Genomic DNA, 21,795 nt, shown 5'->3' with positions numbered 1-21,795 from the left:
GTTTTGTTATGGACCCTCTCCGGGTTCCTGGACTTTGCGAAAAATTCCTTCCCCGTTTCCTTGGACCGTACACCGTTCTAGAGACAACCTCACCGGTCAACTTCCGCATAACCCCCGTAACTCCACCTGCCGACCGCCGATGCCGTGGCACCGAGATTGTGCACGTGTCTCGGCTCAAGCCGTTCCATCGTCGTCCTTCCGTGTGATTGCGGCCGGGAGGCCGCCTTGACGGGGGGGGGGGAATAAGTGTGAGCGCGAAGCTCGGAAGCGTAGAAAATCATTTATTTCACTGCTCCATTATCCCCATCACCAAACACATCGAGGAACGCTTCGTCTTCTACGAGACTGATCATCATCATCGTTGGTTGGTGGTCCGGTGTTTCGAGATGGCTTAGTCGTAAAATAAACGCCTTACCTCACCGAGTAACCAAGGCCCTTACAATATTAACGATAGTGGGCGAAGTGTAGCAAAATTCAAACAATTCCCGCAAAACATGACGAAAGCTGGGTTATGTCCCCTCCGCTTAAGCTGTATGTATACAGCCGAGGAAAGTCGCGACGCAGGAGTACGACAGCGCCACGAATGAAGGCACAAAGTTATTTTCTGAGGTGAACATCGATAGAAGTTAACCTCAGCTGGACGTACCAAGAGAATGACGTTGCTTTTCATGTCATGCGGATGCCACCCCCTGGGCGTTAGGCCAAACTTTGCGGTTTGAGGTTAGGACGTTTGTCCTACCATAACAAATTGAGGATTACCACTTCGAACCGGCACACACTGAAGAAATAATTCCTGCGCGCAAAGCTGTAGAAACGGATACCCGCATACAACCTCAAACACATGCGTTAGGCCTATGGAGTGCATACCTGAGAGTTGCGGCGGTTATTCAAAAAAAGTTGTGCATACCTGATTTGTATCACAAACTCACAGTGTTGGATGGACTGACACAGCAATTTATCACGTTAAAGTAACGCGTTCCATCATCGCCGTCGTTAGACGAAGGAGTGCATTATTTTTTCCTCAAACGCGGGTTAATGCGAATATACAATCTAATCCTCTCGCAAACTCTTTGCCTGACGCAGGCAGCTTCTACAAATATCACGAATCCCTTATGTTACTTTCATTGCTCCTGTGACAGTGTTTGTCTTTGTGGCAGGAATAAAATGTATATAATGGCCGAACTTTGTCACTACAAAATGTTTCATAACATATCACTCGAGCTAGAGTTTATAAAAGAGCATTTCTAAAATACCGGAGGATTTTTAAAAACATGTGTCTCCTTTTGGCGTGCAGGTTTTAAATACGACGGCACCACTTTGGCTTTACTTCGCAACTAACGCCAGAGAGATTTCCTTAGGACCAAACCAGAAAATGATGGAAACATGCGTTCGCCTGGTGAAGCAAGCAATTACTACCTGGGACTACAACGGTATACAGCTGGGATTAGCTGGTGGCGCTGCGTAAGTAAAAGGAAGGTGAGGTTTTAGGCGCCTCAGGCGAAAGTGAAATATGAGGGGTCTCGTAAGGAAGGAAAAGAAAATGAGTTACACATTTTGGGGATCGAATACTAACGCCAAAAACACGGGCAATAGGTGTGTTCTCTTTCGCCTAAAGCCAAAATGAAGGTTCGGAGGCCGGTTTTGAACCAACATAGTGTGACTTGAAGGGATGCGCAATGCTTTAGCTTCTCACCCGCTGCCGAGAGGTGGTCGAGCAAACCAATTTCTTTGAATTTGGTAATGTTTTATGGGTCAACCACTTATTGAGCACACTAATAAGTAGACTACTCTTAACCTGCTGCAATACAAACCACATATGGTTATAGAGCATTAGTAGAGGCATTTCAAAAGTAGGGAAGATTGCATATAAAGGCTTAATACGACCAAGCGGCATTTCCTTTGTAAAAGAGCCACGAGAAGTCTCGTCATTGCAAGCATCAGCCACAACAACTTTGTTCATTCTTTACGATTATTATTACTTGAACATCGCAACCACCTGTACGGCACATGGGTACAAAGCCCAGATTGTTAGGTAAACGATTAAGAAGAAAAAAACAAAATGCAGTACAAGGATATTTTGGGGTAGTTACTTGTCGCAAAATTGGGGCTTTCAAGAAGTTTTATCACATATTTCGAATGTTCTCTTATTATTTATTCTCTTTATCTCGACTTTGCTTCATTGTTAATTCAGTGGTTTTAGTTGCCCGCGAAGACACACCTGTTAAAAAAAATAACTAAGGGTATTGTATTTTTGTATTTTAATTGTTGTTCCATTTGTGCAGTAGAGTGCAGCAATGACGGTGAGGAAAAGAAAAAGCAGGTATACTCTCTCTTCTAGGCTTCACCCCGCTTGAGCACCAACAGAAGGAGTTGTAGTGCTCAAAAAATATACTATGTACAGTCTTCAGACATACCAAGAAATACGAAAAACGCAGTTCACCTAAATGCCCGTAGGACAACGTAATATACAGCAATCACAACATAAATATTTGTAACAGCATACATCAGCTCAGGCTACTTAAATGAATACAAGGAATCACGAGGACAAAGATGGCGCTCAAGGAGGACTGGAACATACAAAGTAGCATTATTGTAATGATAAAATCGTAGTTTAGGAAGGCTAGCTTGAAAACAAACCCAGCAAGTTTGAGCAAAAAGGTTTCTTTGATATCTGAGATATTGTATTGCGTAATAGGATTTCTCTAAGTAATATATTTGTTTGACTGGTTTAGTAAGTGAATGGCTCTACGCTGCAACACAGAGCAATTATCGATAGCGCATTTGTTACCAATACCCCATAATAACGCCAAATATGTAAAACGCGAATGTATAATAGAGTAATACAACTACACGCTGAACCAACCAAGAAAAAACTACCAAGACGGCGTAGCATGCCGACTGATCATGCTACCTTTACACGAGTATTCTTGATGTTATTTGTACAGGACAGGTGTTTTGTTGAATATTACGCCCAAGGCTGAGTGGCCACTGACGTGCTGTGGTGCCGTACCGCAATACTGAAGCCATATTTCATAGCTTACTGCTTTGTTTTATAGGTAAAACAGCATGAATTTTGCTTTACTTGTATTCAGTGCGAGTCTGTTGATACGAAGCCATTTACTGAGCTCATGAAGATAGTTTTTAGACAATTTCAAGCTGTAGGCCTTGTTATCTAACCTTTGACGTTCTAGCAGAAATTTACAGTAATGAACCAGAGTAAAAGAAAATTTATCTTTGAGCATGAAAGTAGAAGAATTTTTAAAGTTCCCAAATAAAAAAATCTCCCAAGTTCCTTTCTTCAACTGTAAACCCTGCTCCGTTAAGTAATGAAAAGCTATTTGGGGCGTGATTATGCCATCGTAGTATCAGCAGTTTAGAAAGCATCAAAATATTTTACCAACAAAAGAAGGAGCATTTCGTGGCTACGACAAGCACATCGTGGGGCGCTTTGCTCTAATTATTATTTCGTATTCCATCAGTTCGAAAACCTTCTTTGTTGCTCATTGGTCTTTTGTATAATATATTTATTTTATTACTTTACTTTGAAAACGTCTCAACGTTTTTCAGAGCTCTTTTACAATACCTTCTACACCGCAACCCTATTTTGCTGAATGGAGTATAAGTTCACTTTTAAGCACTTATATGGCTCCAAAGCTGCAGCTTTTATACAACCGTCTGGGAACGCGCATTGTGAAATTATTGATTTTATGTACCTATAAATAAAGATCCACATACTTATTCTTAAAAGGGAATATATTCTAGAAATTTGCAAAGTTAACATCTTGCCATTTATGCGAGTCGTACAGCTAAGAGGCATGGTAATGTCTTTGAGAGACAATTCCTCAGTGACAGATATTTCTCATCATGGCACCAACGGCCAGATGGACTATCAGCGTCTTTAGGTCGGCGACCGCTATTTTTTGCAATTCTAATATAAAAATGACTTTGGTTGGCGAGGATGAAATGTAGAAAGACACCGATATGTGAAAGAACCTTTTTTCAAGAATTATAAATTATAATTCAGTCATGGTTGTTTATGCAAAAATATCGTCCAACAAAAATGTCGGCAATAACTAATGCTTTTGCAATGTGCCATAGGTTTTGCAGAGGAGAAACAATCTCTTGCCTCTTTTTTGTCCCTATAATAAAGTTTGCGCGTGTGACTGTTGATCATTTCCTAAAAAACAAGACCTCCCCATTTATTGGGAGTGCATACACTCTGTTTATGATATGCAGAGTATTATAAGTGCCTCTAATGCTGCTGACGGTTAAGGTGCTTGTACGTTCAGCTTTGCGTATTCAATTGCTTGTACATCTACCGTGATACCTTAGTCGGCACGTTGCAGCCGCACGACGGTTCTGGCCACGGTTATAGAAATTTATTCCGGTGTATATAAGTTTTCTTGTTACTTCGTGGTATCGTTGTCAGAAAAAGTTCGTGTTATTGTTTGCAAACTTGCAATTGAAAGCGTTCGGTTCATGAAGTGGTTTCTTCTGAGGATTCCTTTGCCTTGCTGCTGAGAAAGCAAAATATTTCATTTTCTCAACTGCGTCCTAGTCCGGGGTGCCCGACAGTCGGTACGGGCTCAAAGAAGAAGACTACATCGAAACCACTTAGACCCTCCTCATCAGAATGCTTTCGTATAGGAAACTCTATGGTGGCACAAAGAACGTTGCACAGAATAAGGCTAACAAAGCCCCCATCGTTTCTCATCATTCTCTTCTACTATCATCCACACTCATTTCTTCATCATCACGGAAATAAAGTCCCTGCATGCTTCCCCTGCGGCAGAAAAATAACTACGGCCATGCATTAAATCATGGTTGCATCTGTCTTTGCCCGTATAGTTAAGCAGCGAAACGGGTTGATGACCGATCCTATTGAAATAGTTGTGCGCAAACGGTTGTGTCGCTGAGGGTCTTTGCGCCACTATATCGATGTGTTGCAAAGAGCTGGGGAAACGTTCATGCAGTTCTCATGGCCCTGCTCATTCATCCAAGGTAAGATGCGACCATGGTGGCGGTGATGATTCCGATGACGGCGGAGCACAGTAGTACTACCACATATTTTTTCTATATTTTCCAAACGCGTCCTTCGCGGCTCCATTACACGACTACTCAAGGCAGCGAGCGAGATTCTGGAAGCTCCCTCTGCTTCTTCGTATGATTTGCAAGAATTTATTGACCTATTCGCGAGCAGAGCAACCGCACTGTACGAGATAGACAGGTAGATCATAGAACCGAGTTCACCTGACAAACTGGAACGGCAATACCTCGACGCTTTGGCGTATCGAGGAGAAATATGCCTCGCCATTAACTGCCTCCGCAATGCTTTAAAAAGACAGACGTCTTTCGGCATAACAGTCTCGACCAACGGCCCGTCAGTCAAACGAAATTGCTTTACCCCATTAGCAATTATGCCCAAAGGCATCCGCCCGCTCACGTCCACTCACGTATATGTACCTCTCATTTGGTTCTACAAAACCTGCAAGTTAACACAGTTAACCGTGAGCCACCAGGAATTACAAAGGCTTGTAAAACATTTCCAGGCGATGTCCCTTGACCACACGGACTTTTCCGACATGCAGCGGCCAAAGAATTTGACGTTCACGTCCATCGCGCGAAAAAAAACCTAGCGAGAACACATTTCGCCGTTTCCTGTACATCGGGACGTCATCAACCTAGAATTGCAATAACGGGAGGCCAAGATCTCGACCGCAGAACTGCTCACGGACCGAAGTGCAAAACCCGCTTCAGTCCAATACGGTTTGCGACGAGCGGAAGCTCAGTTTACCCCTAATAACTCTAGAATACAATACAGAGCAGTACGCTGAGCACTTGTTCTACTAGTGCCTGTGAAGTGCCCGTCAAAGAACAATCCACCGCGGCAACCCAGGCTTCACCTTTCCACAATGAAGACGTACATTCGAGCGTACGAAGGAACGATAAGCGTGGTCGCAGTCAAGAAAGGTTTAACGACACCAAACCAAGCAAACGACCGAAAACGCGGAACTGAGGATGCGAAAGGAACAGTAGGACGTCTACGCTGCGGGTTTGAGAACATCTTTGTTCCCGACTTCACGAAAGGGGAATCCTTACCGGATCTTCCGGAAACCCAGCTAGCTCCGTACGTCGAAGTAGGCCGGGAGGGTGCACTTAAACGCGAATGTGAAGCCTTTTGCGCTACCAGAACTAGAAAGTCTGAAACAGCCTTGATGACCCTTTCTTTTTACAGCGAGCAGGCACCCAGGCCTTGTCCGGCACCCAGGCCTTTCACTTCACACCCATCAGGAAAATGCACTCGCCAGAATCGGAAACCGCTAAAACGGAAACATGATACAGTCACAAGAGCGACTGGAGTCCACTGCCCGACTCGCTGCATGACAGTTGCAGGTGCAATATACCATTTTTACTCACACGATACCACCTTCAGCAATATAGCTACTTCACTGAACGACTAGAAACCTTTCGGCAAGCTTGGAGCCCAGTTTCGTTGTCGACAGCTTCAGCTTGGCCGCGCTTGGCTGTAGTGAAAGCTGCGAGACGGCGGTTGGATCCCTGGAGACAAACATTACAACGTTCTCAGACAGATTTAAATGGATTGACTTTATGGACCAAAAAACAGATAGTTACGGTGGTGGATGGACTGTTCAGCGCCCGTACAGCGTTTCTACTTACGGCTGGATACGAACGTTGCGGGTACGAGTGTATATTGAATCTTCCAATGGGTATACGCCGGTCACAAGCATTGCCATTATGAAAGCACCCATATCATTAAAGTGGCCATCCCTGTTTTGACAGCCATTGCTCCGGAATCGCTTTCGTCGTTATCACGTTGCAGCATTCACACAGACGCTGGAGGCTTGAAGACGCGTATTGTCCCGAGAGTCGTCAGTGTGCCATCGGACGCTTGTTTGCTGGGTAGCAGGGGTGTTAAGGGGAGATGGTACTCCTTCATATCTGTGACAAACCACATGGAGATTAGCACGTGGGAACTGTGTCGCTTGCTTCCACGTGAATTTTCATGCTACAATGTAGTCTCGGAAATCAGAAATGCTTATAAACTCTTGTTCTGCATCAGTACCACGCAAAACTGGCTAGATGTCGTGGTCGGTAAAGTTGAAAATCTGGTCTCTCGTTGTCACCGTCTTCACGAAGGCAGCCTTCGCTCTAGAGAAAAGTCTCAGTAAAAAAGTTTCGTTGACCTCATCGCTTTCAGTGTAGTTCATCTCCGCCAGGCTCCATTCTTAGTACTGTCATGACGAATTAGGTGACAGTTCTTTTCAGTGATTGTTCGCAACCGTTAAGGTACATGGCATCCTTCGTTAGTCCCGGGTTTCTGCACCAATGCCATTGTTAATGGAGAAGAACTCGGTTTACATTACATTACACACAGAACACGTTCAACCACCGCCATCGATCCTCATCGTCCTCGTCTGCTATGATCTGTGCTTATTTCTTCGTCCTCGTTGAAGTAAAGTTCCAGCTTTTCCGTCAGTTCAGCCTTCAAGTTGACGACGGTATTGTAGCCGACATCTACTGAGATGCTACTCAAGATGGGTGCCCACATGACGTGAAAAGAGCAGGGGCAGGCGCAAAGTGTTAGTAAGTTCTGACAACTAGCACTGACCTCCACAACCAGTGCAACAATGGTGAAGCTGGGCGACCATGTGAAACTAAGCATGTATTATTCGAGACGAATAACCCTAAAATATGACGGAATATTTCTGTCTGCAAAATTCCTCAAAAGCATACATTCAAAGGACTAGGAGCGTCGGTTGGCCAAGCCTAAAACAATACAAAAAAATGCTTGAACCAAAACAGAGCAAATGCATCCTTCACATTTCCAGAAAATTTGAATGGAAGATATTTAGGCTAAAACTTTTATTTACCAGAAGGTGAAGGGGTAAAGGCCTCAACGATGCAAGCTCGAGACGGCACAGGAGCCGAAGGAAGGGCGACATACCCGCAATCACCAAGTGTAACAGGCATGAACTACCGTAACAGGCTTCCAAGAGGGTATACAGAAGAAATTAGGAGGCTAAAATCACCGACAGAAATCTCAAAATACAAGCCAAGGCACTCATGGACGTCCACAGATTGGGGACTCCTGGGCAGACAACCTTGCCAGGAAACCGCCGCAACACGTCGCGGGTGGAGCGCATATCTGTTGCATTGTAAACAACTCCCTCTCAACTCCAGAATTGGGCCATTACACAAACATACATCGATATAATAAATTACCGTAGAATACAAAAATACGAAAACACGACGCAATTTCACATATATTTCAGCAGGACAAAAATGGCCATTTTGTGAAGCTTATTCGCGGAAACGTACCCCATGGCAAACTACGGCATGCGATGTGTCCTAACCTATATAAAGCTATCAAGTACTGCCAGTTCGTCCTATTATAAAAAGAAATTACACTTTCTGTACAAAATTGAACGGTTCTGTATTACTGACCGTCTGCCTCCAACACCTCACTGGCCTTGTGGCAAAAGTCATTTCCTTTGAGAAGATAGTTATCAATGTGCAATATGAGCTACTTTTTACAGCTACGCTTTTCCTGCCTCAATTGCGCCGCAGGTAGTTACACTAAAATGCACTGCAGAAAAGCCAACCTTACAGAAAGAATTTTCATAAAGGCACATGACGATGATAGAATGAGAAGCCCATCCACAAATGTAACCATTGTCTCAATCGAACGTGGGTTCGTAGCGTTACCAAGCCGACATATTTTAGACTGCGCCTTTCCCATGTGGTTGCCGCTGTTCGGATTTCGGACTTTTATTAAAGTTGCGTGGAAGGAAGCTACGGGTTTTAATTGTTTTTCTCTAATGAACGGGGCTTTGATATTTTATATAGTTCGCAGTTTTTACTGCCCCAAGGGCAACAAGGACAGAAACGCCTCATGGCGGTTCTATTGCTTGTAGGTTCAAAAGCACAATTTTTCTCTAGTTCTTTTTTTAGAGGTAAATTATTTCATTTGTTTTCAGTGCTTGTTCTAGCTGTGAATGTGTTTCATATGAATTGGCAAGGATTCAATCATGCATCAATATTTATCACCGTTTTCTTGCAAGGCCAATTAAGTTTACATGCAATAGGACGATGATAAGCCCAGCGAGCGACAAAGAATCTTTCTCGAACCTCTACGGGCCCCTTAGACGGGAAGCTTTAACCTTTCAAACTGCCGCAAATATTAGTTCCGCCAGTCGTCGGGTGCCCCGTGCTTGAGTAGCAAATGCTACTGAAGTATAAAAAACGACATGGCTTCCCAGAAAAGCCCTTGTTGCGCAATCAGCTTTTCCACCGCCGGCGATGGTCTGAAATCTACCGCGCTAGCGGCTTTTCTGCATAGTTACCTTGATCCGTTTTATTTTTCGCAATGCAGCCTGTATGTACATTGCATAGTCACTCAGAAAAGGAGCCCTTGGCCACACAAGCTAAGCAAAGCAGGCGCAAATCCTCCCCATTTTCTAAAACAACGCCGTCATAAAGCTTATGAAGCACCCGAACTTCGTTGCTCTGGAAAAATTTTTGCCATGTCTCGGTGTTGAACCACTGCAAAAAAGACCCTTTCATTATTATTAGAGATGTTACTGTCCATCATATCACCTCCCGCTATAAATTTCATAAAAAGGAGCTGCAATAAGCTGTCGGTACAGAAACTACGTACATATATAGGCAAACATGTGCCATTGTAGGTCATATCAAATAGTATATTGTGAAAACATTCGGCAACTCACCACTGTAGCAACTCTAGCTCCGAGGACGTAAAGCCCAATCACCCTGAATATACACTGCCCGCATCAGTGGTTTATGTTACTTCTGGGAAGTCACACCTGCCCCACCCATGACACAAAAGTGACAAAAAAGTATCTGAAATAGCGAAACCACAAACTCAAGAAGTGCGGCGCACACGACATTGCATGGCCAGAGAAGCCACCTTACACACCTTTGAGAGGGTAAGAAAATGGCCAACCGAACGATAGATAAAAATAACAAATCCTAAATGTAGCCTCAGAATAGCACGACTAATGCACGAAGCAGCAGAGCAGGCACGTAAACTATCCCGAAGCCATTGGTTTGACTTATAAAACTTATAAACCAGGCACGCCTGGCACCCCACACAAGGGAAATCGCCATGGATAATATTGAGTATTATAGGAAAACTTTATTAAACAGTCCATCTGCTAAACCATTTCATTCGCGACTATCAAAGCTTTGATGAAAAAGCGCAAGACTGACTAATACGACCCTGCCCCCTCTCCAGGTGTACACTGGTCAAACGCGCGCCAGGGAAGGGAACTTCCTCCAAGAAATTTAAATTCAGGCTGATATTCACCTGTTTAGCATAACTTTTGCCTCCGGTTACGACCACAGTTCTCGCAACTTCCATATACCATCGTTAGCGGTCTAGGCCAGTAAATGTCTACTAAATATTAGATGAACGTCAACATCCTCTGGCAGAAGAGGTGCAAATGGCAACTCGGTTTCAAAGGCGGTAACCGCCACTCCTTGCTAATCTGAGACCTATCTGCCTGACGCCTTCTGGTCCAAACTGGCTGGACCATAGCTGGTAAAATTTCCTCTCCCACTATATTCATGATAATAGGAACATTCCGAATAATGTCTACTGTTTGTGCCAGGAAGGCTGAATATCTTATTGTCACGTTCGGACGTTGATACCGTCACCCAATTGCGCACACCCAAATTCCGGAAGAACCGTCGCGCGTACTACCCAGGCGGTCATTGACACCGCCCACTAACTGCGAGCAAGGAATCCCAGAAGAGCCGACGCACGTACCACCCCCCGTCGTCGACGCGACTGACCAGGGCGCTACTTTTCTGTCAAGCGTCATGAAGAAAGTGTACGACCTCTTTATTTATTTAAAACATACTGCAAGCCCATTGAAGGGCCCAAGCAGGAGGGGCATCACAAGGGAAAAAAAACATTTCGGCACAACACACATGGTACACTGATCAAAATAGTTTTAACAAATACAGGAATGCACCTAAGTTACAAAAATACCAATACACGTGGCACACTGTTAGAAATAGATTGTACACATACACAAGAATGCATCAAAATTGAAAAAGAATGTCATTCATAATTCCAGTTGTTCAAGGGAGTGAATATTGGTCACAGCCGATTCAGTTAGTTTATTCCAATCTGTAATTGAACGCGGGAAAAAGGAAAACTTGAATATGTTAGTTCGAGCGCTGTACGGAGTCAAAGATTCGAGGTGTTTTGCCGTGTTTGTCGGGAAGTTAGTGGCTGAAGGAATTCCTAGGGTTTAAGTGAAAGTTTGTTATTTTTAAGCAAGAACAGAAATTTTAACCTTTGAAATTGACGGCGTGCTTGAAGTGTTGGAATGTCATGCTCTTCCATTAATCTTGTCGGCGAGTCACTTGGAAGATATTTCGAAAAAATGAATCGGACGGATTTACGCTGTATCATTTCAAGAGCATTGATATTACTTTTAGTGTGAGGATCCCATACAGTGCAGGCGTATTCCAGTTGCGGTCTAATTATGGGTGTATAGGCGAGTAGCTTAACGTTTACTGGGGCCTTTTTAAGCTTGTGTCTGAGGAAGCAATGTTTTCGGAAAGAAGCTGCACATGTGTTTGATATGTGTTTGTTCCAGCTCAAGCTATTTGTTATAGTGACGCCAAGATATTTGAATTCTCATACTTGTTCTAACGGTTGTGACGGAAGATTGTAAGGGAAGGACAGTTTATTCTTTTTGTTAGTTATGTTCATAAAAACGGATTTTTTGGCATTGAGCTTCATTCCCCATTTATCGCACCACGCCTGAACACAATGAAGATTTCTGTTCAGCATTTGTTGATCTTCAGGACATGTTATTTTGTTGTATGGGATACAGTCATCAGCAAATAATTTAATTTTCACGGGATCACTAATAAGAGTTACAAGATCGTTAATATAAATTAGAAATAATAACGGGCCTAATACGCTTCCTTGTGGAACACCCGAAAGAACAGGAAGCCGAGTAGAAGAATTTTCACCGATGCAAACATATTGGAAGCGGTTCGACAAGTAGGAAGAGATCCAATTAGTTAATGTAATAATAATAAATATAATAATAATAGTTATAATAAAGGTATTAAGAAGATGCAGACCAGTGCATACCTCCCGCAATGAAATGGGGCTGTAGAGAGGCTGAACCAAACTCTGGTAACGACGTTCTCACACTACGGGCATCTCGAGCACAGAAACTTGGATCAATTGCACAACTTTGAAGGGTTGGCGTACAATACACATGTCCACGAGGGGATTAATTGGAATCCCTTCTTAATCTTTCACGGTGGCGATGCATCCATGAAGGATTCCATTTCACCCCTGCCGAGACACATTATGGTGCACTCGAAAGTTACCGCGCAGAACTAGCTCAACGTCTCCTTGCTTCCCGTTAGCTCGTATCTGGGGTACAGAAAACAACGGCTGGACAATCAATGCAGTGTTTTGGCCAGAACTGCCAGGACGCGCCGCACAATATGGGAGACAGCGAATAAGTGAGAGCAGAATATCAGGCCCCTAGCCTCACGAGAAAACTAGCGCCAAAACGGAACAGTCGTTTCCGCGTCATTGAGACGCTGTCAGATGTGACATATAGAGTAAAAGGGACCCGACGTCGGGATGAAAAAATATCCGTCGTCAATGAACTCAACATGGCAACCGCCACATATCATCTGCCAACGCAGCACCAACAAAAGTTTCGGAATGAACGCTGCTCCAACAGCTCGCCTAAGGAAAGAGATAGGCCACCAGAAGTTGATACCGGGCACTGACCACCAGCACCGTATCCCGAAAAAGCTGACCCGTGTACCAACCTGCGTCCGACCACTGACCGTCCATCGGAGACATTCTCATGTTGGCTCCCCGGAGCCCCGTGGAAGCGGGCATCGAGCGGCCGAGGTCCTTTTTTCCCCAAACGATCTCTGCCTTCCCTCCACGCACCAATGGAGTGGACAGAATGCCTCACATGGCCATTGATCGCTCCCCACCCACCGTCGTTGTAACCGCCGTGGGAGCCATCCGTGAGCGCGCTTCCGCATTCCGGGCGAGATCGAGAGGACGGTATCGCCGCCTCCATCGCACCCGACATACGCAGATCAGCGAGCCAGCAGCAGCGGCTTGAGTTCGCCCACGGGGCCCTACAGTGGGCTTGGACATCACCGCTAACGAAAACGTGAGTCCCAACCTTTAGTGACCAACACAGCAAGCGCCTCCGTACACCTCAGCCCGACAACGCAAGGCCACGTCCCCGGGATCCAGCGCCTGCCGGCTTCCCGACCCACTCCTACGAGTCACTGCATATCGCCGGGTGTCACTGCACATCACCAGCCCTAAGAGTCACTGCACATCACCAGCCCAACTTGATTATCATAAATTGTTTCTGTAGCCCTACCTGTGTTGCTTCTTTCCGCTCAAATCGCTGTGAACTTTCCTCGTTGGTAGCGTGGCGCTATTCGCCAATCCGGGTGTCAGAATGTTGTTTACTCTACGAAGAGCCGGTCGGCAATTTGTCCCCACGGTGACTGAGGTATGCGCGCCCGCTACTCTAGAAACAACTCCCAATTAGCCTTGCCCACTTCTCAAGCCACCTCCTCAATCAGCAGGGTTTGGTTAGTGCCTGAAGCACCATCTCTTTGATGAGGCGGACTGTCACCGCATCGTAGACCTCTATCTTTTAGTTCGGCCCCCAAAATTCCCCTCGTTTTCATTCGGACGTGGGCTCTCCAACACCACCTCTTTTCAAAACACTTTCGCTTAGCAAAAACTTTCTACTTTTCAACCGCAACGCGATACTGTCTTAAGGGCGGCGACGGAGATGCCGAGGAAGCGTACCGTTTTGCTTCCTGGGCCGAAGTTATCGTGCCACCAGGGAATGGCCTGATATAGCGTGCTTTTTTTATAATGCTAAGTTTTCATTCCGTGTCCACAAAGCACTAAAGATGGGCGACAGGTACGTGGCACATTATAATTGTGTTCCTTTCGCAATAGACGTTTACCGTTAGCTTTTCAATGCCCACTTTGCTTCCCTCGCAGACCCTCGGAAGGAAGGAGGGGGCGCACTTAGTTTTACTAGTTCTGAGGCGCTCTAGCTTTGTTGTACCTTGTGAGGTTACCCCTGTCCGTCCTTTCATGCCGGTTTCGGGGCGGTGCACGCTGCGAGCAATCCCTAGCTATGTGATCTCTATCGCCAGAAGTATAGTATTCAGCGCGCCTCAGCCCGCTGTCCTAAGTGCCGGCGTTTGGCATGATGTGCTTGTTCTGCAGATCAATTGCAGCTTCCAGATAACATCCTACATTTGTATCCAAATGCGTATCCAAAAGGGTAAGGTGTAGTGACCACCGTGTGGTAAGATCCCGAATTAGGCTAGATTTGAGGAGGGACCGCAACAAGCTAGTACGAAAGAAGCCGATAAATGAGCTAACAGTAAGACGTAAAGTAGAAGAATTCAGGATCGCGCTGCAGAACCGATATTCCGCTCTTAACGAGGAAGCCGAGTTTACGACGCAGGAAGCCAGCGACAACCTTACACGCATTATTACGGAGTGTGCAGTAGAAGTCGGGGGCACTATGGCTAGACAGGATACTGGTAAACTTTCACAGGAGACGAAAGATCTAATCAGGAAACGGCAAACCATGAGAATCTCCACCGCAGCTGACAGAATAGAACTAGCGGAGCTTTCCAAGCTAATCAATAAGCGTAAGACAGCTGACATACGGAAGTATAATATGGAGAGGATCGAATACGCTGTAAAGAACGGAGGTAGCCTGAAAGCAGTGAAGAGACGTCTTGGCGTGGGGAAAAATCAGATGTATGCACTTAAGGATAAGCAAGGCAATGTCATCACAAATAGGGATAAAATAGTCACAGTGGCCGAGGAGTTCTATAGGGATCTGTACAGTAGCCAGGACATACAGGATAATGCCGAACGAGACAGTAGTTCGCAGGAGATAGACATCCCACCAGTAACGACCGAAGAAGTAAGGAAGGCTATGAAAGAAATGAAAGGGGGCAAAGCACCTGGTGAGGATCAGATAACAGCAGACCTCTTGAAGGATGGCGGAGAAATTGTCCTTGAAAAACTGGCAAACCTGTATACGCAATGCCTAATGACCGCAATGGTACCGGAATCTTGGAAGAACGCGAACATCATCCTAATTCATAAGAAAGGCGACATGAAGGACTTGAAAAATTACAGGCCGATCAGCTTACTGTCAGTCGTCTACAAGGTATTTACCAAGGTAATCGCTAACCGAATTTCTGCAACCTTAGATTTCAGTCAACCTAAAGAACAAGCAGGGTTCCGTAAAGGTTATTCAACAATGGACCATATTCACACGATCAATCAGGTGATAGAGAAGTGCGCTGAGTATACTGAACCCCTATATATAGCCTTCATAGATTATGAGAAAGCATTTGACTCGGTCGAAACCCTAGCAGTCATTCAGGCATTACGGAACCAGGGGGTAGATGAGCATTATGTAAGAATACTAGAGGATATCTACAATGGGTCTACAGCCACGATCATCCTCCATAGGGAGAGCAGTAAAATACCTATAAGAAAGGGTGTCAGACAAGGAGACACAATCTCTCCAATGTTATTCACAGCATGCTTACAAGAAGTATTCAGAACGTTGGATTGGGAACAGGTGGGAGTAAGGGTTAATGGAGAATACCTCAGTAACCTCAGGTTTGCTGATGACGTTGCCTTGCTAAGTAACTCGGGGGACGAATTGCAAAGCATGCTTTCCGCACTGGGCGAACAGAGTAGAACCGTGGGACTGAAAATTAATATGCAGAAAACTAAAGTAATGGTCAATAACCTCGGGACAGCACAGCGGTTTGACATAGGTGGCGAGGCAGTGGAAGTGGTAAGCGAATATATCTACTTAGGCCAAGTTGTGACCCCAGATCCAAACCATGAGGCAGAGATAATGAGAAGGATCAGAATGGGGTGGGGTGCAAATGGCAGACATTCTCAGATAATGAATAGCAGCCTACCATTGTCGCTGAAGAAGAAAGTGTATGACAGCTGCATCTTACCGGTACTCACCTACGGGGCAGAAACTTGGAGGCTCACTAAGAGGGTTCAACTTAAATTGAGAACGACTCAGCGGGCAATGGAGCGGAAAATGATAGGTGTAACATTAAGGGACAGGAAGAGAGCGGAGTGGGTCAGGGAGCAAACTGGTGTTAAAGACATATTAGTAGAAATTAAGAAGAAGAAATGGACGTGGGCAGGACATGTAATGCGAAGGCAAGATAACCGCTGGTCATTAAGGGTAACAGAGTGGATCCCTAGAGAAGGCAAGCGTTGCAGGGGGCGGCAGAAAGTTAGATGGGCAGATGAGATAAAGAAGTTTGCGGGGATAAATTGGTCACAGTTGGCACAGAACCGAGGCAATTGGAGAATAATGGGAGAGGCCTTTGCCCTGCAGTGGGCGTAGATAGGCTGGTGATGATGATGATGATGATGATGATGCGTTGTTCTGCCTTTTCGATCTCGCTCTCCTGTACGCTCCGAATCGCTGTGTGACTGTTGTTTCTTTCCTCCCTGCTGTTCCAGTTCCTCTGCTGTTCCACGTTGCTCCCACACTGGGGCTTCTAAGGCTTTGTTATAGCTCTCTGGACCGCGCAATACAGTAAACATTTACACGGGATCGCGTAACTGGTTCAAAAACTGGGTGCGCAGTTGCTCTTTTAATTCCTGTTTGTGAGCTTCGCTCTTTGACTAGGATTTAGAGCCCTCATAACTAGCCACAGTGGAGTTTCCCAGCGTACGATGCCGGTTCGAATGAATTGCACGTCTTCCGCCACCTCTTACTTAGCAGATAAGCGTTCTGGTAGCTTTACTGGTTTTGGCTTTGTGTCAAACCTCTTGATTGGCAGTGCTTTGAAGTCAGCGAATTTCGTCCTGCCAGGCCGTCATACGCGGCTCCAACCACCTTGCAGTGCTCAATCCCTACAATGTGCGCATCCGTCCATTCGCCTAGGCAGCCTACCTGTTCCAAAACATCCGGAAAATCCTGCACGCTAAACCCTTGCCATCTTCATTGAAAGAGGGGACCATTGCCCCTAGCACCATTACACTTTCCCCCAATGCGCTCACTTGGGTGTCTCTAGCAATGATGCCTCGTTTATCCTCTGGCGTGAGGGATTCACACCCTTAACTTTATGATCTTAATTACCGTACTTACTCGATTCAAACCACCTCATTTTTACCACGATCGCAAAACTAAAAGTGATGGGGTGCTTAGATTCAACAAATGTAAAATGACTCCCACAACACACACCCACACACCCAAACACCCACGCACTCACGCACACACACACACACATACACACGCACGCACACACACACACACACACACGCGCACACACTATCTGACATGCACCCACTCTCTCTCTCACACACAAACACACACGCACGCACATACACACACAAACACCCACACACACACAACACCCACGCACACACAAACAGACACACACACATACACACACAAACACACACAACACACGCACACACAGACACACACACACACACATACACGTTGTCCGGCGCGATCTAGACGAGCCAGGCGCAGAGTGCTCTGAACATCACACATTAAAAATGGCAAGAACAGTGAACATTTAATGTACGTCCGATACTAATTCACTCAATACCAGTCGTGAGTGCGATTTGGTTGAGCTGATGCTCTCAGTATACCCATTGAAGGGCGTCTTCTGTTCCCTCGTAGTGGTATCTAATCTAACATTTCTTAAAGAACATGGCCTCAATTTAAAGTTGGGCCTTATTCCACGCGTCTGAAATCAACTTTGATGCTTGATGGAGAAACTTTCGGGTGTTTTCCCGTCGTGTTGGTTTTCTGTTGTGTTGAGTTCTTCTCTGGTCCTTCGAAGGTCCTTCTCCGGGTGTTAAGTGATTCTCTGTTGCTAACTAAAATTCCAATGGTGTAAGGTTACGGCCTCTCCACGGGAAGGTAATCGTAAAAAGGTCAAACATTCGAGAAACTGGTTTACTAGGGATGCATCAAAAGATCTTTTACGCGTCGTGACGTATATGGTGCAAGGTACACAAACAACACATGAGATGGCCTAAATGCTGGGGTTAAGGCAATATTAGGTTTCATTTCTAAATACAGATACGCTCAAAATAACTTCCATCGTTTTGTCTATCTCGCCGTTTCCGATGAAGTTTAGCGATTTTCTTTTGAGTTTTCGTCCAGTTGCAACACTCCCCTTTCATAAAACATTTTTGGGGAAGAGCCAATCCGCCTTTCACATTCTGCGGCAGTCTTACGAATGAAATGTTTGGCTGTGGTTGCACAAGCAGACGAGGACAGGCCATTAGAGGAGCATGGGGCAACTGTATTATCTGGTTCGGTTATGACGCAGGCAAGATGGGGATGAAAGGAGCAGGAAACGTTGGTGAGCTTGTTGGTCAGAAGCAGGATACGTAATATGCTGTTGAGGAGTGATTCCTGGACACTGTAGTTCTCGCAACACTTGCCCGCCATCCTGGTAGTGATTCGGGCAGTCAATTCTGGCCTGAGCATCACCGTCACCTTTTTCTTCCTTCTTTGCTATTATGATCATGATGTTCAAACATTTTTAAGGGTAGAGCATTTTAGGGGCCCAGGATATTATCCGTTCAGTTTCGTTGGGCGTGATGCAAGTGAAAAGACACATACCCACTTTGTGCGATCGGCAAACAAAACGCTGCTTTACTTTCGAAAACGAAGTTCGTAGGGCAAAATAGGGAAGCAGAAGAAATGATTTATTGCTTTTGTGCAGGTCAGAGAAAAAAGAAAGCGTATTGGGAAAACAAAATAAAAGTCAACCTGGTCCAATAGCTCTAGAACGGCAGACGAGCCGTCTGTGCAATAAACGAGGGGACGCCCTGACACACCTTCCACTAAAAGTGGTCCAGCTTCGTTGTGCCCTCCAAAGACAAAACATTGGAAGTGACAGTGGCAGTTCTAGGCATAACAGTGGGTCTCCAGCAGCCCTCTGCTATTACGGTTGGTGTTCCTGTCTTCCGGGTGCTTACCGATTGGGATACAGCACAGGAAACGGGCAATTGAGGCATTACTCTGCCCGAGTTGAATAAAACAAATAAATAAAAGCAAAACGGAAGAAATAAAACCTACACACAAAAAGAAAAGCGACAAACACCAAAAGAAAAGTGAAACAAACAAGCAAAGAAAGCCACAGAAACAAAGCGAAACATTCATAAACACAATATAACCACAGTGAGTCAGAAACTAACACATCGTGAACACTGGTGAATCACTCCTCCACCCTTCCAACAGCTTTCGCGTCCAGGAGAACTGCACTCATTTTTTTCATTTGCTGCGCAGCCCCCGCGTCCGCTGTAGAGACACATATCTAAGGCCCAGCGTTGTGGAGACGAATACACGAGAAAAATGACGGCAGTACGAGGCTGAGTTCTCGCATACAGCCCCTGGGAGTCAGGCGATGCTGCTGAGCGGTGTGTTCAGCGTCATCTTGTATTTGTCTTTTCCTCGTGCATTCGTTCAATACGCTGCCCTTCTTTATTTTAAACGAATACCAACTCGTCCAAACTCCAATTCTTTCGCGCGGAAGATTACCTTTGTTTTTCATTTTAGCATCCCATCAAACCGATGTAAGATGTGCCGGCCTACAATGACTACCTTCTTCCATATTGTTGCAAAACCAGGGCTCCTCTGAAAGGTATTTTTTGGGGTATATTCCCCCACAAGCCGTGAAGTGCCGGCCTCGCGCAATTTCAGATGTAAAATTTCTAAAGCTATTGTTAAATCTATACAGATGATTGCCTCCAAAGTGTTTTCTAGCTGTCACATTGAAGTTTGACCCAGTTATTTTAAAGGGGTAAAAAAAGTGTAAAAAATTTATCGTTCACTCTACTCTTGTTTACATTGCTAAATCTTTGCCTGAACAATGACTTCGCAAATAATGAAATTAATCGCAAACTATACACTCTTTCCCGTCCTCGTGAGTGGCTTAGCTATTCAAATCACAAAACTATTTTCTCCCAGATTCAGGTTTCGAAGCAAGTGCGCAAGACATTTAGGGCATAGATACCTCGCTGTGAGATTGGCTGGGCTTGGGAGTTGTCATACAGGAGTTCAAACTCAACGGACGTGTTGCAGAGCTGGCGAAAGGTTCCAACTATACGTATTGGTTTACAATATATGTATTTCGTCACTAGATATAAGAGTGTGTGTTTCGCCTGAATACCACCTAATTTTACGTATTTTGCAGCCACATAAATTGGTGCATTGTCTCTACACGAAAGGCCTTTGCCTTTTACAAGCCAGTCTTCCTGTATGCAATACAATTAGCAAAAAGCGTATTTGCTAATTCTCCGTACAAAAACTTATTGCTGCAAATTGTAACCTTAATTGCACGTCTTTTACTCTTTGCTCCTAAATTACAGCGTCCTTCAAACCTTTTCTGGAAGATTTGTCGAAGAGAAAACCCCCTCCTTCAATTTTGAAAGGCCACGAAAATCTATGCAAGTTTCTGAAAAGAAAGGTAAATTTTTTTATCCACATCTGCAATCAATATCACCATGCGAGAAAGCACAATTGCAGCAAACACTCTTTTGTCAACCGGGTATTATATACCTCCCCTAACTTCACATTGCATTCACCTGATGCTTTTCTTCGCACCATGGCCACGAACGTGCATGATTTCGACAATTCACGCCCTCGTCAAACCAATAATTTTGAGGCTCTGGGCGATTGGTCCTTGAAACGTGTTTCTTCTTTCACTAAATCAACCACACATAAAGCATAAACAACTGAACAGCATTACTTCAACACAGCGCCGCCCACCCGTGCTTAGAGCAAAGCGGCATCACATTTTCATCAATTCTTGAAGGGCAAACCCAAACGTGATACGCGAGCATCACAATCACACATACCATAATAGTAATTATTGGTGACCGGAACTTCAGCTACGAACAATAGAGGTTTCGCGCGCCTCTATTGTGCACTGAAAAGTGTAATTAGAAATACAGAGGCGTCAAAACTCTTGTTAAGGCACCGATTTATGTCCCAATTTCATTTATTTCTGTGTCGTATTTTAGGACAGGTTCTTCGCTAGCAATTGAACGAGCTCACAAATATTGTTCAATGGGACAGTAATTTGTTTTCTTCTTGAAAATGCTCCGTACAAAAGTCGCCATTTTAAGAGATTTACATATGCTTTGGGGGGATTTTCTGCTAAAAGAACAGCTTAAAATTTATGAAAAACCGATAGTGACAACGTTTTACGCAATAAATTTGTGTCTGCTTTCGGTGGATATTTGTGTGCAAGACAGAAAACAATCAACGTACACTCATGTTGGCAGAGCGTACCTGTACTTCAAAAGGCTGCATAATCTAATTCCACCAGGGATACCTATGGTTCCCGCTCGGAACATTTGGTAGTTCTTTTACCCCGGGTACCCAGCAACTTTGCTATGTGTCCGAGACTGATTTTTCATTGAGAATGGCTGTGTCAGAAACACATCCTTTGGAGATAGCGGTGGGCCGGTCCTTACCACCGAAATAAGCTCAGAATTCTGATATACAGTGCTACCTACGTTTTCATCGTCCGAATTCATTGGGCTCATTATCTGAAATAAGCACACGAATGTTTCATGTTCCGCTCAAGTGTACCATAGCTTGGAATAGTCTGGGCAGCGACGCTCTTGTCTGATGTAAACCAGTGGACAACGCAGTAGTGTTTGTTGTACAA

General features: G+C 44.9%; 1 long non-coding RNA gene across 1 annotated transcript in view; it reads left to right on the top strand.

Annotated features, from left to right (window-relative positions):
• The window catches only part of LOC144141750 (uncharacterized), a 57,662-nt gene that overhangs the window by 17,834 nt on the left and 18,033 nt on the right, over nucleotides 1-21,795 (top strand). The window contains exons 2-3 of the long non-coding RNA XR_013316689.1: nucleotides 1,295-1,461; nucleotides 20,489-20,586. This is a non-coding gene — a long non-coding RNA (uncharacterized LOC144141750). The remainder of the gene's footprint in view (nucleotides 1-1,294; nucleotides 1,462-20,488; nucleotides 20,587-21,795) is intronic.

This window comes from Haemaphysalis longicornis, unplaced genomic scaffold, assembly GCF_048455015.1.
Source record: "Haemaphysalis longicornis isolate Haplotype H1 unplaced genomic scaffold, Haemaphysalis longicornis Haplotype H1 scaffold_6, whole genome shotgun sequence".
Lineage (NCBI taxonomy): Eukaryota > Metazoa > Arthropoda > Arachnida > Ixodida > Ixodidae > Haemaphysalis > Haemaphysalis longicornis.
This window is presented reverse-complemented; position numbering and strand designations above follow the sequence as displayed.